The 16139-nt window shown below is 49.5% G+C and overlaps 1 protein-coding gene across 4 annotated transcripts in view; it reads right to left on the reverse strand.

The window, feature by feature from the left end:
• Nucleotides 1-16139, reverse strand: part of nav3 (neuron navigator 3) — an 838834-nt gene that overhangs the window by 493081 nt on the left and 329614 nt on the right. For 2 of the 4 annotated variants that reach the window (XM_038781101.1, XM_038781102.1), the window contains exon 1: nt 12564-12999. The exons of the other annotated variants lie outside the window; for them this stretch is intronic. The gene's annotated coding sequence lies outside the window, so the exon portion shown is untranslated. Of the gene's footprint in view, nt 1-12563; nt 13000-16139 lie in introns of those variants that run through there. 4 annotated transcript variants of the gene reach the window in all.

Consider the following 16139-nt stretch of genomic DNA (forward strand, 5'->3'; position numbering starts at 1 on the left):
TGGTTGCATCAGATGGACACGATCAGCCTGTCGGGTGCCCGTGGTGTTCTGGTGGACCGTCGTAGTGGAGCCGGTGATGTCAGGCCGGTGGTCGTTCTTGACTCCGGGAGCGTCAGTCATAGATGTGTCTCCGTACCCCGGGCCGGTGGTGGAGACGCTGTGATCGGGGAAGGGGGGGTCTGTGCGCTGTGTCGTGGGGTGAATCGGGATTGTGGGGGAGGTGTTGATGTAAGGGGGAAGGCCGCACGCCGGCGGGTGCCAGGTCCCGAAGCGAGACCGTATCCTGCCAACCGTCGGGATACTCCACGTACGCATACTGCGGGTTGGCGTGGAGTAACTAGACTCGCTCAACCAACGGGTCGGACGTGTGCACCCGCACATGCTTCCGGAGCAAGATTGGCCCGGGGGTGGCCAGCCAGCTTGGGAGAGGGGATCCTGAGGACGACTTCCTGGGGAAAACAAGAAGACGTTCATGAGGTGTGTGATTAGTGGTGGTACAGAGGAGAGACCGGATTGAATGGAGGGCGTTGGGGGTGACCTCTTGCCAATGGGGGATAGGGAGGTCTCTGGACCGTAGGGCCAGCAGGATGGTCTTCCAGATGGTGCCATTCTCCCGCTCGACCTGCCCGTTACCCCGAGGGTTATAACTGGTCGTCCTGCTAGAGGCTATGCCCCTGCTGAGCAGGAATTGATGCAGTTCGTCACTCATAAAGGAGGACCCCCGGTCGCTGTGGATGTACGCGGGGTAACCGAACAGAGAGAAAATGGACAGGAGGGCCTTTATGACGGTTGTTATGGTCATGTCGGGGAAGGGGATGGCGAAAGGGAAGCGGGAGTACTCGTCAATAACACTCAAGAAATATGTGTTGCGGTTGTTGGAGGGGAGGGGACCCTTGAAGTGTATACTGAGACGCTCGAAGGGGCGGGACGCCTTGATCAGATGCGCTTGCTCGGGACGGTAGAAGTGCAGTTTGCACTCTGCGCAGATGTGGCAGTCCCTGGTGACGGTCCTGACCCTCAACGGAGTAGGGCAGGTTGCAGGTCTTGATAAAGTGGTAAAAATGGGTTACCCCTGGATGGCAGAGGTCCGTGTGGAGGGAGCGGAGGCGGTCAATCTGCGCGCTGGGGCAGGTACCGTGGGATAGGGCATCGGGAGGCTCGTTGAGCTTCCCAGGACAATACAAGATATCGTAGTTGTATATGGACAACTCGATCCGTCACCGCAAGATCTTGTCGTTCTTAATCTTGCCCCTCTGTGCATTATCGAACATGAAGGCTACTGACCATTGGTCCGTGAGGAGGGTAAACTTCCTGCCGGCCAGATAGTGCCTCCAATATCGCACAGCTTCAACTATGGCCTGTGCCTCCTTTTCCACTGAGGAATGGCGGAGTTTGGAAGCGTGGAGAGTCCGCTAGAGCAACTTCAGACGCGTCTCTCTCGACCTGGAATGGGAGGGACTCGTCGATAGCATGCATCGTGGCCTTTGCGATATCCGCTTTGATGCGGCTAAAGGCCTCACGGACCTCAATCGGGGAAAGGAGGTGGACTGGTTGAGGGGGCGGGCTTTGTCGGCGTAGGTGGGGACCCACTGGGCGTAATAGGAGAAGAAGCTCAGGCAGCGTTTGAGGGATTTGAGGGTGTTGGGGAGAGGGAGTTCCATTAGGGGGCGCATGCGTTCGGGATCGGGGCCTATCACTCCGTTACGCACTACGTAGCCAAGGATGGCTAGACGGTCGGTGCTAAACACGCACTTATCCTTATTGTAGGTTAAATTAAGTTCTGCGGTTCGGAGGAACTTTTGGAGGTTGATGTCATGGCCCTGCTGGTCGTGGCCGCAGATGGTGACGTTATCGAGATACGGGAAGGTAGCCCGTAAACCGTACTTGTCGACCATTTGGTCCATCTCCCGTTGGAAGACCAAGACCCCATTTGTGACACCGAATGGAACCCTGAGGAAGTGGTAGAGGCACCCATCTGCCTCAAACGCGGTGTACTTGCGGTCACTCGCGCGGATGAGGAGCTGGTGGTAGGTAGACGTAATATCCACCGTGGAAAAGACTTTGTATTTCACGATCCTGTTAACCAGGTCGGAGATACGGGGGAGAGGGTACGCGTCCAGCTGCGTAAACCTGTTGATGGTCTGACTGTAGTCAATGACCATCCGGTTTTTCTCCCCAGTCCGAACTACCAGCACTTGGGCTCGCCAGGGACAGTTGCTGGCCTCGATGACTCCTTCCTTTATGAGCCTCTGGACCTTGGACCTGATGAAGGTCCGGTCCTGGGCACTGTATCGTCTGCTCCTCGTGGCGACAGATTTACAATCTGGGGTGAGATTAGCAAACAAGTAGGGGGGTCCACTTTTAGGGTCGCGAGGCTGCAGACAGTAAGGAGGGGAATAGGGCCGCCGAATTGGAAGGTCAAGCTCTGCAGGTTGCACTGGAAATCCAGGCCCAAGAGTGGCGGAGCGCATAGACGGGGAAGGATGAGGAGTTTGTAGCTTTTGAAAACCGTCCCCTGGACCGTGAGGTCCACTATGCAGCACCCGGTGATCTGGATGGAGTGCGAACCCGAGGCTAACTCGATCTTATGTTTGACTGGGCGGATGGGGAGCGCGCAGCGTCTTACCGTGTCGGGGTGGACGAAACTTTCCGTGCTCCCGGAGTCCAGTAGGCATTTCGTCTCATGCCCGTTGAGCTGGATCGACGCCGTTGTCTTGGCGAGCGTGCGTGGTCGCGACTGGTCGAGTGTGATGGAAGCAAGTCGTGGCGAGAGTTCCAGATCATCCTCGGTGGCAGAGTAATCGCTGGCAGGGCCTTCCGTGTTGGCCCAAGATGGCGGCGCCCAGGACCTGCACGTGGAGTCGGGGCCTCAAGATGGTGGCGCCCAGGACCGCAAGTGGAGCCGGGGCCCCAAGATGGCGGCGCCCGTGGGACCCTCGTGGCGGCTGGGGGCAGGATCAGTGGTGTCTGCGGGCCGGTCAGGGCAGCCGGGAGCGGGGATAGTGAGGACCGTGGGCCTGTTGCGGGGGCCGGGCCGGAGAGGTCGGTACGCGGCCCTGGGAGTGCCCGGGAGGGGGGGGGGGGGGGCGATCCAGATCCGCGAGGGCCCGGTAAAACTCGTCGAGGGACTCACCAGGGAACTGTTGTCTAGTAGCCAGGAGATGCCGTGCACATACTTCGTTGACCGGCCGGAGAAAGTGTCCTCTCAGGAGATCCATAGCCGCGTCATAATCCTGTTCGTCCTCAATCATTGAGTATACCGCCGTGCCACACACGAGTGAAGGATGTGGAGTTTCTGCTCCTTGGTGGGCTTGCTGGCTGCAGTCGTCAGGTAACTGTTGAAACACGCCAGCCAATGTTTAAAGATTGCAGGCGCGTTCAAAGCATGCGGGCTGATGCGGAGGCAGTCAGGCTTGATGCTCAGCTCCATTTCAAAATTCTAGCTGATTAAATTGATGTACCATCAATTGGACGCGAGACACGATGAAGGTCCAAACTTAGGCTTTAATCAGCTAGATATTAACCTGGTGGTCGACTACAGTGAAAGGCCGACCGCCGGGAACTCTGGGTACTTATACTCCGCCTCAGAGTCCGGGTCTACTAGCCTCTTGACCAATTGGCGAGCAGTCATATGACTAGTCCCAGCCAATCAGCCGAGAGGCACATGACCAGCCAGAGCCAATGGGAAACCAGTGCTCTGCACCAATGGCAGTACTCCCATTACTACCACCATCTCAGGCTGCTCCAGTTTCCTCTCACAGTCCAAAGATATGCAGGTCAGGTAGATTGGCCATGCTAAATTGCCCTTAGTGTCCAAAAGAAAGGTCAAGTGGGGTTACGGGGATAGAGAGGGTGGTGCGCTTGGGTGGGGCGGAGTTCTCAATAGGCGGATTGGTGCAGACTTGACGGGCCGAATGGCCTCCTTCTGTGCTCTAGGGATTCTACGGTTTTAATTATTCCCCTGAGTTTGCATTGATATCTTTACAATCTTTTCCGCTGGTGTAATATAGTTCATGTTTTCTTGTTCAATAAATGTTTTATTCTGTGAATTTGTTCAGTAACTTTTAGTCAATGGTTCCCGAAATGAAATAAAAAATTTGTCCCACAAGGCAAAAAGAGTCGTAGAGAGTCGATAAAGTAGTACGAGTTCAGAGAGAGAGAGAGAGAAAGCCCATAAAACAGTAACAATTCAAAAGAGAGAGAGAGAAAGCTCATAAAAGCAGTGTGGGGTTCAGAGAGAGAGGGAGAGCCCATAAAGTGGCAGGGGCTTGGAGAGAAAGTGAGCCTAAAAAGCAGCAGACATTCACAGAGAAGGAGAACCCTTCAAGCAGTGGGTTTTCAGAGAGAGCCCATAAAGCAGCCCAAGTTCAGAGAAATAGAGCACATAAAGCAGCAGAAATTCAGATAGAAGAGAACCCATAAAACAGCAGGGGTTCAGAGAGAGAGAGCCTATGATGCAGCAGAAGCTTGGAAAGAGAGCCCATAGAGCAGCAAGGGTTCAGAGAGAGAGAGAAAGAGCCCATAAAGTAGCAGTTCAGAGTGAGTGAGAGCCTACAATGTAGCAGGTATACAGAGAGAGAGAGAAATAGTCCAAAAGGCATTAGGCTTGGAGGTGGAGACTATAAAGCAATGGAGAGAGAGAGAGTGCTGAGAGTTTGCAGGTAAAATCTAAAAGCGATGCCCTAGGAGTCACATAAGTTGATTGGTTGGTTGGTAAGTCAATGCCTTTCTGGGCATGGCAGAGAGGAGATCATAATATCGTAGAATCCCTAAACTACAGAAGGAGGCCATTTGTCTCCGAAGGAGCACACCCAAACCTTATCTCCGTAACCCCCAACAAATCTTTCTGGACACTAAGGGTCAATTTAGCACAGCCAATCAACCTAGCCTGCACAACTTTGGACTGTGGGAGGAAACCGGAGCATCCCGAGGAAACCCAAACAGACACAGAGATTGTACAAACTCCACACAGACAAGGTCAGAATTGAATCCGGTTCCCTGGCACTGTGAGGCAGCAGTGTTAACCACTGGGCCGCCTGAGATGATTGGTGAGTGACAGTTTAGTTATTATATTGTATCTTACTGTAGTAAACCATTTAGTATAAAGTTTAATGTATGTCAGAGCAGCTCAGCCATGTGGAATGTGCATCCTGCAGGATGTGAGAAGTCACGCAGGCACAAAACGCCCTCGATAACTACATCTGCAAGAAGTGTCACCAGTCAGAGAACCTTAAACTCCAGGTTGCGGAATTCAAGCGGTGGCTCGTGTCGCTGTGGTGCATCTATAAGGCTGAGGATTACTTGGCTAGCACGTTTACTGAGGTAATCACATCACAGCTGAGAAGTACACAGGCAGAGAGGAATGGGTGAGCAACACAGTATCGAAAAAAAAAACAGGCAGGTAGCACAGGAATCCCCTGAGGCCATCTTGCTCCCTCACCATTTAGGATATGGGTGAGCGAGATGGTTCCTCTGAGGATTGCAGCAAGAGCCAAGTTCATGGCACAACGGATGGCGCAGCTGCACAGAAGGGAAGAGTGGAAGTACTATAGTGACTGGGGATTCCATGGGGAGGAGCTGACAGGTATTTCTGTTGATGTGACTCCAGGATGATGTGTTGCCTCCCTGGTGCCAGGATCATAGATATCACAGAACGGCTACAGGGCATTCTCTTGGGGAGAGTGAACAGCTAGGGGTAGTAGTCCACATTGGGCCTAATGACATCGGCAGGAAAAGAAATGAGGCGCTGAAAGCAGATTTTAGGGAATTAGAAAGGGAATTTAAAAGCACGGCCTCAAGAGCAGGAATGCCATGATTACACCCAGTGCCACTTGCTAGTGAGAATAAGAATAGGAAGATATAGCAGTTCAGCATGTGGCTGGAAAAATGGTGTACGAGGGAGGACTTTAGATTTCTGAGGCAGGTGGGGCCTGTACGTAGAGAATGGTGTACACCTTAATAGGAGTGAGACTACTTTCCTTGCAGGGAGGTTTGTTCGTGCTGTTGGGGAGGGTTTATACTAGATTGGCAGGGTGGCGGGAATGAGGGGCAATTCAGAGGGGAGAGGAGAAAAACTGGAAGTGAGAAGTATTAGCTGATCAGAAGAATATATCAGAGGATAGTATCAAGGTAAATAGAATACTTGAAGAGTTTCATAGAACTAGAGCAGGCAATGGTAAGTCATTAGATGGGGTCAGAGTGAGGGGGAAAGTTAAAAAGCCTAATCAGGGTTAATGTGCGTGCATGTGAATGCAGAGTGCCATTAATAAGGTTGGTGAACTCCCGGTGATCAAATGGAATTATGATATTGTTGCTATAGCAGAGACCTGGCTCAAAGATGTGCAGGACTTGGTGCTAAATATTCCTGGGTGCAAAGTATTTCGGAGAGACAGGGAAGGAAGAAAATGGAAGCGGAGTAGTGGCAATATTGATTACAGGTGGTATCACAGTGCTGGAGAGAGAAAATGTTCCAGTGGGGTCAAGAACAGAATCTCTCTGGCTGGAGGTAATGAACGAAAAAGGTGTAATAACATTGATCGGTGTAGTAACTTGCTGGAGTATTTTGAGGTGGTAACAGAGAAGATTGATAAGGGCAATGCTGTTGATGTTGTCTATAGGCCATCAACTAGTGGAAAGGATGTAGCGAAACAAATTTGGAAAGAAATTACAGAGAGGTGCAAACATTACAGAGTAATTATATTGTGGGACTTCAATTTTCAAATATATCTTGGGATAGGCATAGTGCAAAGGGCCTTGAGAGTTGAGAGCTCCTGGAACATGTTCAGGATCATTTTCTGCAGCAGGATGTTTCCAGTCCAACGAGAGGGCAGGCACTGTGGACCGAAATCTGGGAAAATAGTTGGCCCAAGTGGATCAAATGTCAGTGGGAGACCATTTAGGTGACAGCGACCATTGTACCGTAAGATATAGGTTGCCCACGGAAAAGGATAGGGAATAATCCAAAGCGGGTATCATTAGAACATAGAACATAGAACAGTACAGCACAGAACAGGCCCTTCGGCCCTCGATGTTGTGCCGAGCAATGATCACCCTATTTAAACCCACGTAACCCGTATACCCGTAACCCAACAATCCCCCCATTAACCTTACACTACGGGCAATTTAGCATGGCCAATCCACCTAACCCGCACATCTTTGGACTGTGGGAGGAAACCGGAGCACCCGGAGGAAACCCACGCACACACAGGGAGGACGTGCAGACTCCACACAGACAGTGACCCAGCCGGGAATCGAACCTGGGACCCTGGAGCATTGATGCTAACCACCATGCTACCGTGAGGCCAACTTTGAATGGAATGAGAATGCATCTGGGTCAAGTGAGTTGGAATCAAATGGTGGCAGGAAAGATAATGGCTGAAAATGTATTGCAGGTAATGTCGAGGTATATTCCCTTGAAGGGGAAAGATAGGAAAAAAAAATCCAGGATGACAAGAGATAGAAGTGAAGATGAAAAGGAAGAAGTGGACCAATGAGAGATATCAGGTAGAAAATACAATGGAGAACCAGTCTGAATATAGAGGGACCAGAGTGGGCCTATTAGGGGTTAAAAAGAAATGACACTTTCATGTGGAGGCAGGAGAAATAGCGGAGGTGCTTTACAAGTACTTTGTTCCATCTGCCTTTACAAAACGAAGAGGATGCTACCCAGGCCGATGTGAGAGAGGAGATAACTGGTACACTTGAGGAATTTATAATTGAGAAGTAGATGTTAGAAAGCAACTGTATTTGGGCGGCATGGTGGCGAAGTGGTTAGCACTACTGCCTCATGGCGCCGAGGGCTCCGGTTCGATCCTTGCCCCAGGTCACTGTCCCTGTGGAGTTTGCACATTCTTCCCATGTCTGCGTGGGTCTCACCCCCACAACCCAAAGATGTGCAGGTGGATTGGCCATGCTAAATTGTCCCTTATTGAAAACAAATGAATTGGGTACTTTAAATTTAGGAAAAATAAGAAAGCACTGCATGCTAAGAGAGCAGACAGCACCGAAACGAACATTCCGCATACTAATGAGGCAATCTCCAGGATAGTTAGCACATTAATGGAACGATTCCAGAGACAATGGACACAAATGGGGAAGTAACTGCAACATTGTAAAGAATACCAGACACCCCGGCACCAGCGGGGTTCGAAAACAAAGAGCCTGAAAGCCCGCCCAGTAGCTAAGGAACAGCCTCAGTATTGGGGGGATTCAAACATATCGATTGGGAAGAGACCCAATCGATTCCAAGCAGGTAAGGGAGTCCGCCCAAAGGGGCACGGATCCCTGGGACCTATAAAAGACAGGTCCCACACATGGTGCATTCTTCTTGTCCAGCCCTCCTCTCTCCTTGACCAGCCCTCCCCTGTGGACCAGCACCCCGACCAGCTTTTGCCAAGAAGACCTTGAAGGAGAGAGAGGAGAGGTTTGGGACAGCAGCCGCCAGCAAGTAAGTGTCTCACAACGGTCGCTACCAGAGATAGACACTCCTGACCCCTTTTAACTTATACCAACCTGAAGTCTGCAGACCAGAGCAGAGCAAGAGGCCTTGTTCCCTGACCCGGCAGTTTCTTCGAGATAAGTATTAGTTTATTTAGCGGTTGGAATAGTTTAATCCTTTTAGCGTGTGCATGGGGAGTTATTATAATTGTATTATAATAAACTCAGTTGTTTGAACTTACTAATTGGTGTATGGTTTTATTGCTTTGAACTTCACCTTGAACTTGTGGCGGTATCTTAATGATACCTGGCGACTCCAGAGCTAAGTAAAGAAACAGAGCCTAATTGAGTGTTAAGCACACTCACCCAGAACGAGCAACACTCTGGGATAGAAAATTTCAAAGATTCATAACATTATGAGTGAAGTAATTTCACCTCATTTCAGTCCTAAATAATTGACCTCTTATCTTGAGACTGCGCCCATGTGTATAGACTTCCCGACCAATGGAAACAATCCCTCAACATCTATCCAATCAAACTCCATCAAAATCATGTAGGTTTCAATGAAACAGCCTCTCATTCTTCTAACCTCCAGAGAAACAGACCTAATTTACTCAACCACAGTATTGGACAACCTTCTCATCCCAGGGACTAATCTAGTGAACCTGCTTAGTACCACGTCCAATGCCAGTATGTCCTTCCTTATATATGGAAACCAAAACTGCACATAGCATTCCAGTTGTGGCCTCACCAAAGCCCTGTACAATTGTGTCAGGAATTCCTTATTCCTGCACTTCAATCCCCTTGCAATATAGGCCAGCATGTTTTGACATCCTAATTGACTACTGCAACGGAATGCTACCTTTCTGTAGAAGGATAAGGCTAATGGTCACCTCAAATGCAATTCTTTCGGTGATTGCATTATTGATTTGTTCCTATTGTTACAATCTGAGCAACCTGTGGGGATAAAAAGAATGAAAGAAACATTTTCTCTTTTTCCCTTTGTATCAGCACCAGCAAGCAGATAGTGTTGATTGACAAATCATTCATGAAATGGCAAAAACAGGCAAGAAATGAAAAGTGACTCTCAGCGACGAAGGAAGGAATCTGATTTCAGAGATATCAAATAAATTGTTTGCATCAGTTTGAAACTGATGGTCCGACTGTGAATGCAGGTGTATCTAGTGGGGAATGCCAAACAACTAACAGAGGTAGCAATTTGGAAAAATTTAACCTAATTCAAGTTGGACAAGTCTTAGGGTTCATGTAAAATCCTGTAGAAATCTGCATTGCAGAAGATGAGGGTGAACCAGATAACTAAAGGTCAACATGGCTTGTGGGGAAACTTTTGAACTCATAATTCAAGATAAAATTAGAGAACATTCAGAAAGACATAGGTTGATCATCCAAAACCAGCATAGATTAACTGAAGGCAAGTTGTGTTTGAAAAATCTGAGATATATTTAATGATGAGCTGTACTCAATTAGAAATGTGGACATGCAGCACCACTTTACCACGAGCTAAACACCCTCCTGAACCTCCAGTAGAACAGGCATGAGGAGCACATGAGCCTGAATTATGTGGTCTGTCATACTGGCAATGGCTGGCCAATTGGTGAAACAGGAGTTAGTTAGGCTCTTTAGTTAAGGCTTCCACTTCCTTCCCCTGTCCGCTGAAAGATTTATTTGCCTCATACGAGCACCATGCGGGTTGATGGGAAGTCCTTAAAGAACTCCAATGGGCATACAAAATGAAGAGGGATGCAAAACACGCTGCTGACATCATCCATTCTACACTATCACACAAGACTGGGATCAATCCCATTGGGAATTCCAATACCCACCTCACCTTGCTCCCTCAATCGCAGGCCCACACTCTGAGCACCAATGCCCGGCTCACCCCCCTCCATCCCAGACCCACACTCAGACCCTCAAAGTCCAGCTCACCGCCCCCACCTCCATTCCAGACCCCCACACTCCGAATCCCAATTCCCAGCTCATCAACCCCATCTCCATCGCAGGCCCACACTCAGGAGCCCCAATGCCCAGCTCACACCGCCCCCCCCCCCCCCTCCACTCCATTGCAGCTGTCAACCAATAACAACTTGCACTGATATAGTGCGTTTAACATGTATTGTAACATCACCAACAGCCACTTCCTAAGAGTTCAGCTGGCAGTCTTAAAATCTCTCGCCCCCAATATAAGGACGAGAATATTTTGTCTTGTTTTGCCTAAATCTTAGATCACGAGTTGGCTCAGATTGATATATATTAAGAAAAGCACAGGAGCAGAGAGTTTGAAAGCCATTTCTGAGACCCTGACCCCTACATGGGGTCAGTCATAAGGAAATGTTGTCGGCGTCACACAGTAAGTAACGCACCTGCATTGGAAAAGAGTAACAGAAATCCTTCCCCTCCCACCTCTGTGTTATTTTGGAACAGGAAAATTTTAACAATCAGCATGGGTTACTTTGTTTTGTTGCCAAATTATCCAGTGCAGATTTTTGGCAGGTCCTCGCAGACTGAATTGGGTGACACAACAAATTTTCTCAATAAAACAGACTGAAAACACATTGCAGATTGTTTTTAATCTCCCCCCGCAATCCCCCTCCCCCCACGCACACAGACATATACTCACTGACAAACACACCGATACAAACACGCACGCAGACACACACACTGACACACACAAACACGCACGCAGACACACACACACTGACACACACAAACTCACTGACATACATACACTGACACACACAAACACTCACACAGACAGATACACACATACAAATACTCACGCAGACACACACACTGACACACACTGACAGTCACACACACTCACACAGACAGACGCACACACAATGACACACACAAACTCACGTAGATAGGCACACATAAACACACACAGGCAGGCAGTCACACACAGACACACACAAACACTCACATGGACACACACACTGACACACAAATACTCACGCAGACAGACACAAACACAAACTCACGTAGACAGACACACAGAAACACTCAGACAGACACACAAACACACACACATGCACACAGTCACACACACACAAATACTCAGACAGAGACACAAACACACACACATGCACACATAGAACAACATAGAACATAGAACATAGAACAGTACAGCACAGAACAGGCCCTTCGGCCCTCGATGTTGTGCCGAACAATGATCATCCCACTTAAACCCACGTAACCCGTATACCCATAACCCAACAATCCCCCCATTAACCTTACACTACGGGCAATTTAGCATGGCCAATCCACCTAACCCGCACATCTTTGGACTGTGGGAGGAAACCGGAGCACCCGGAGGAAACCCACGCACACACGGGGAGGACGTGCAGACTCCACACAGACAGTGACCCAGCCGGGAATCGAACCTGGGACCCTGGAGCTGTGAAGCATTGATGCTAACCACCAGGCTACCGTGAGGCCCCAAATCTCCCCCCGCAATCCCCCTCCCCCCACGCACACAGACATATACTCACTGACAAACACACCGATACAAACACGCACGCAGACACACACACTGACACACACAAACACGCACACAGTCACACACACACAAATACTCAGACAGAGACACAAACACACACACATGCACAAAATCACACACACACAAATACTCAGACAGACACAAACACACAGTCACACACACACAAATACTCAGAGACACAAACACATGCACAAAGTCACACACACAAATACTCAGACAGACACACACACACTGACACAAATACTCACGCAGACGGACACACACATACTGACAAACAAACATACACTGACACACATACACTCCCTCACTCATATAAACACAATCACACACAAATACACACACAGGCAGACAAACACACTGCCACTCAGAAGTACTGATATCCACACACAGATGCACACCGACACACACATACTCTCACACACACAGTCACTCACCCTGCTTTGGAGTACAAGAGCATTGTGCTGTACTGCAGAACTGACTGCAGCAGTAACAACCTGCGATCAAACTCTGCCAGAAAATTAATCACTGCTCCGCGGGACTGTGTTTTTAAAAGCTCCTCCAGCCCGGTTCACGCAATGATTCAAAATGAGAGGCAGTGTCAGCTCACCTTGCCACTGACTGTCCTGATTTCCTCCCCTCTGTTCCCATAGCACTGGGATCCTCCTGTGCTCTCAGCATCAACACTGGTTGCTGCACCAGACGGGAGTTTCCAGTAAGTAGATCATGACCTTGATTTTTAATCTTCTTCCCATGTTTGCGTTTGTTTTTTTTTCTCTCTCTTTCCTTCAAGATGGCCACCTCAGTTTATATTTATGTTCGATGCTCTTTATATTTAGGCTCCCTGTCAGCATTAGAGACTCATCGGGATAAAAGATTGGATGTTCACCAAGTGCTGTCTGAATCACCACACCCTCTCTTTAATATTAAAAACAGCTGCATCATCCTCACCTACACGCTTGTCTGCAGTAACTCTTGGTAGAATTGCTTTCTAAGAGAACCCCCATCAGGAATATTCAGGTTCCTTTCCTCTGGTAACAGCAGCTGGGAGGAGCAGACAGTCTAAGCCGGAGATTTATCCTAAGCTTCATTCTCTAATATTCCATAATCAGCCTGCAGACCGTGTTTCAACACAGGACAGGTTGCCTCCAGAGCCCTTATCTCGGGACAACGCAGTCAAAGTTGCTCCACAGTTGTCAGTTCTGATGGGGAAGGTCACAGACCTGAAACAAGATGCTACCTGATCCTGCAGGGTACTTGCAGCATTTTCTATTTTTTCAATTCCAGGCGGGAATCTCCTTGTCCCAGTGTTTAAATCCCACCAGCAGCTCTCCCATCTCTGATCTGTAATATGTCCCATCCCCCAAACCTCACCCACACCACTCTCTCCTCATCTCCAAGTACACCTCCCTTCCCTTCACCCACCATTACCCCACAGGCCTTCCATCCTTTGGAATTTAAAAAAAAAATCAGAAAATGTTGGAAACACTTAGCAGGTCAGGCAGCATCTGTGAGAGCTAAACATTTCACGGGGGCGATTTAACCACTGTGTTGCGCCCGGCGTGAATCTGGCCGTGCCGGTTAAAACGTAGGAAAGGCCAAAATTGAGATTCAACCAGGCGCGATTCGGTTTGCCTTTAACCAGCCCACTCGTAATGGCGAGTTCCAGAGGTCGCCCAAATATGGCAAGCATATCATTAACCCCAAGTTGCATTAATTTAATCTCATTAACAAGGTTGATGTCAAATGTAATGCCCTCCCTGCAAGTAACTGGCTCCCCAGCGAGAATTCACGCAGGTGTCGTTTAGTACTCCTTTTTAAAAACATGAAGCTGGCGCATTGGCTACTGAGGGGAAGTGATGAGGTGAGCAGCCATTTCTATTTTCCGGCATCCAGGATAAGGGCACTTGAGCGTGGAAGGCCCATCAGGAGAGTCGGGTTTAGTTGGGACCTGAAGCGTTCCAGGTCGGGTGTCGACCCTGGGCCGGCGGGGGGCAACTGGGGGGTAGGGGAGTAAGGGGCTTTTTGTCTGTGAGACCTTCAAGCCATCTTTAAATATTGTGGATACTCATAACAGGGGCAACTCAGCTGCTGCCTGTCTGTCCGACCAAACCCTTCCAGGATAGAGCCCTGTTCTTGGTAATATGCTGATGGTCAATTTAACTCCTTTGGACTGTAAGCAGCCTCTAGTTTCATAGGCTACTGCTAATACGGGATTAGCCTTGTTAGTTGTGAGAGCACTTCCCAGCTGCAAGTTGTGTTTGCTGCTTGCTCCTGCTGGTGGCTGCAAATGCCTGGAGGCTGCTCTAGCTGAGAGTTTGTTTGCTGCTTGCCGCTGCCTTTTCTCCTTGGGCTTGCTGCCTTCTGGATGAAGGGAAGGAAGAAAGAAGGTAGTTGCCTTTTGGTCTCTTTTACCTCGAGTGCGGAAGGGGATTTTGGCAGGCCTTCTACTGGGATGAGGATGCAGGAGGGCTTGCTCAAGCAGTCTGGATGGTTTTTTAAAGGTCTGTTTTGTGTAATGACTGTGTCTTCTGTTCTGGACCTGTGGGTCACCTGTTAATGCCGCCTGTGTTCCTGTAGCCTGGTCCTCAGACAGGGTGGTGATGGATGATCAGGCACTGATACTGTTCAGAAGCCATCTGCTGCTCCCATTATGGAAGCCATGCAGGTCGCTGGTGTTCCTTGATTTCCTTTTGCAATGTGTTTGGTCAATGTTTGTTGTGGGGGGGGAGGAATTGTATGATGGATACCATATAATGGAGGATTTTTGTTTTTGCCAGTTGCAACCCCTCCTGCCTCTATAGCCTGGGAGTCGCTGGAAGACGCTGCCAGTGCTGGAGAAGGGCGGTGGTTCTCACTCTGCCCCTCCTCCACTATGATCCAGGTTGGTGAGACCTTCTGGTGGTTGGCCTACCAAGCAGCTTTCCACGATACAAGTCCACTGTAGTGTGCCGGCAGGGGGGCAGTGGTGCGACATTTTTGCTCCGTTGGCAGTGTATTGCTAATTTTCTGGCGGCTGTGTGCTTGTCTGCTGCGACCCTTCTCGCTTCTGCAGCTTGGACCCTGGCAAATTACCAGTGCTGGAGAAGGGGTGGGGTGTTCTCTCTCCTTCTGCTGTGCCCCATGTCGGTGTCCTTTTCCGAAGCTTAATGTTGCTTCTTAGCACCTTCACCGATGTGTGTCTGCTGTCGCTGGGGGAGTTGGGCAGGGGGTGGGGGTGGGGGGGGTGGGAGGGGGGGGGGCGATGCACTGTCTTAGCAGCTGGCTATTGTTTTGTCTCTGGTGTCGAGCTAATGTCCTCGTTATATTCCCGCCTGTTTTGTGTTTTAATTTGGTGCAAAATGTTCTGTATTTGGTCTTGTTTATAAAGTATTGGCAGCAATATGGAGCAGTAATGTATCCTTGCAACATTGATGCTGGCTAGAGACAGCATCGCCCCCTGAAGACCCAGCTGCCCTTCAGGCCGAGGAGGAACCCAGACGGGGACGCCAACGATAGCCTAAGCTGGTGATTGTTGCACGGTGCCCGTTCATTCGTTGTCGCAGTGTCTGCATGGTCTCGCCAATGTACCACACTTCGGGACATCCTTTCCTGCAGCGTAAGAGGTAGACTACATTGGTCGAGTCGCATGAGTATGTGCCGCGTACCTGGTGGGTGGTGTTTCCACGTGTAATGGTGGTATCCAAGTCGATGATCTGGCACCGTGCGACAATCACCAGGCAGGAATGTTCCCTTCCAGTCGGGGAACACTTCAGCAGCCAAATGCATTCAGCCTCTGATCTCCGGGTAAGCGTTCTTCAAGGCAGCCTTCAGGACACGCGACAACGCAGAATTGCCGAGCAAAAACTTATAGCTAAGTTCCGCACACATGATTGCGGCCTCAACCGGGATCTTGGATTCATGTTGCATTACATCCACCCCCCACCATCTGGCCTGGACTTGCAAAATTCCACCAACTGTTCTGGCTTGAGACAATTCACACCTCTTTAACCTGTGATTATCCCTCTCTCTGGATCTGTAATGATTTGATTACCTGCAAATGCTTGCATTCCAAGCATTGTCCGGCATCTCTGACTTTGTCTATATAAATGTTTCTGGATCATACCTCTCCATTCACCTGAGGAAGGAGCTGCACTCCGAAAGCTCGTGTTTGAAACAAACCTGTTGGACTTTAACCTGGTGTTGT

Source organism: Scyliorhinus canicula, chromosome 20, assembly GCF_902713615.1.
Source record: "Scyliorhinus canicula chromosome 20, sScyCan1.1, whole genome shotgun sequence".
Lineage (NCBI taxonomy): Eukaryota > Metazoa > Chordata > Chondrichthyes > Carcharhiniformes > Scyliorhinidae > Scyliorhinus > Scyliorhinus canicula.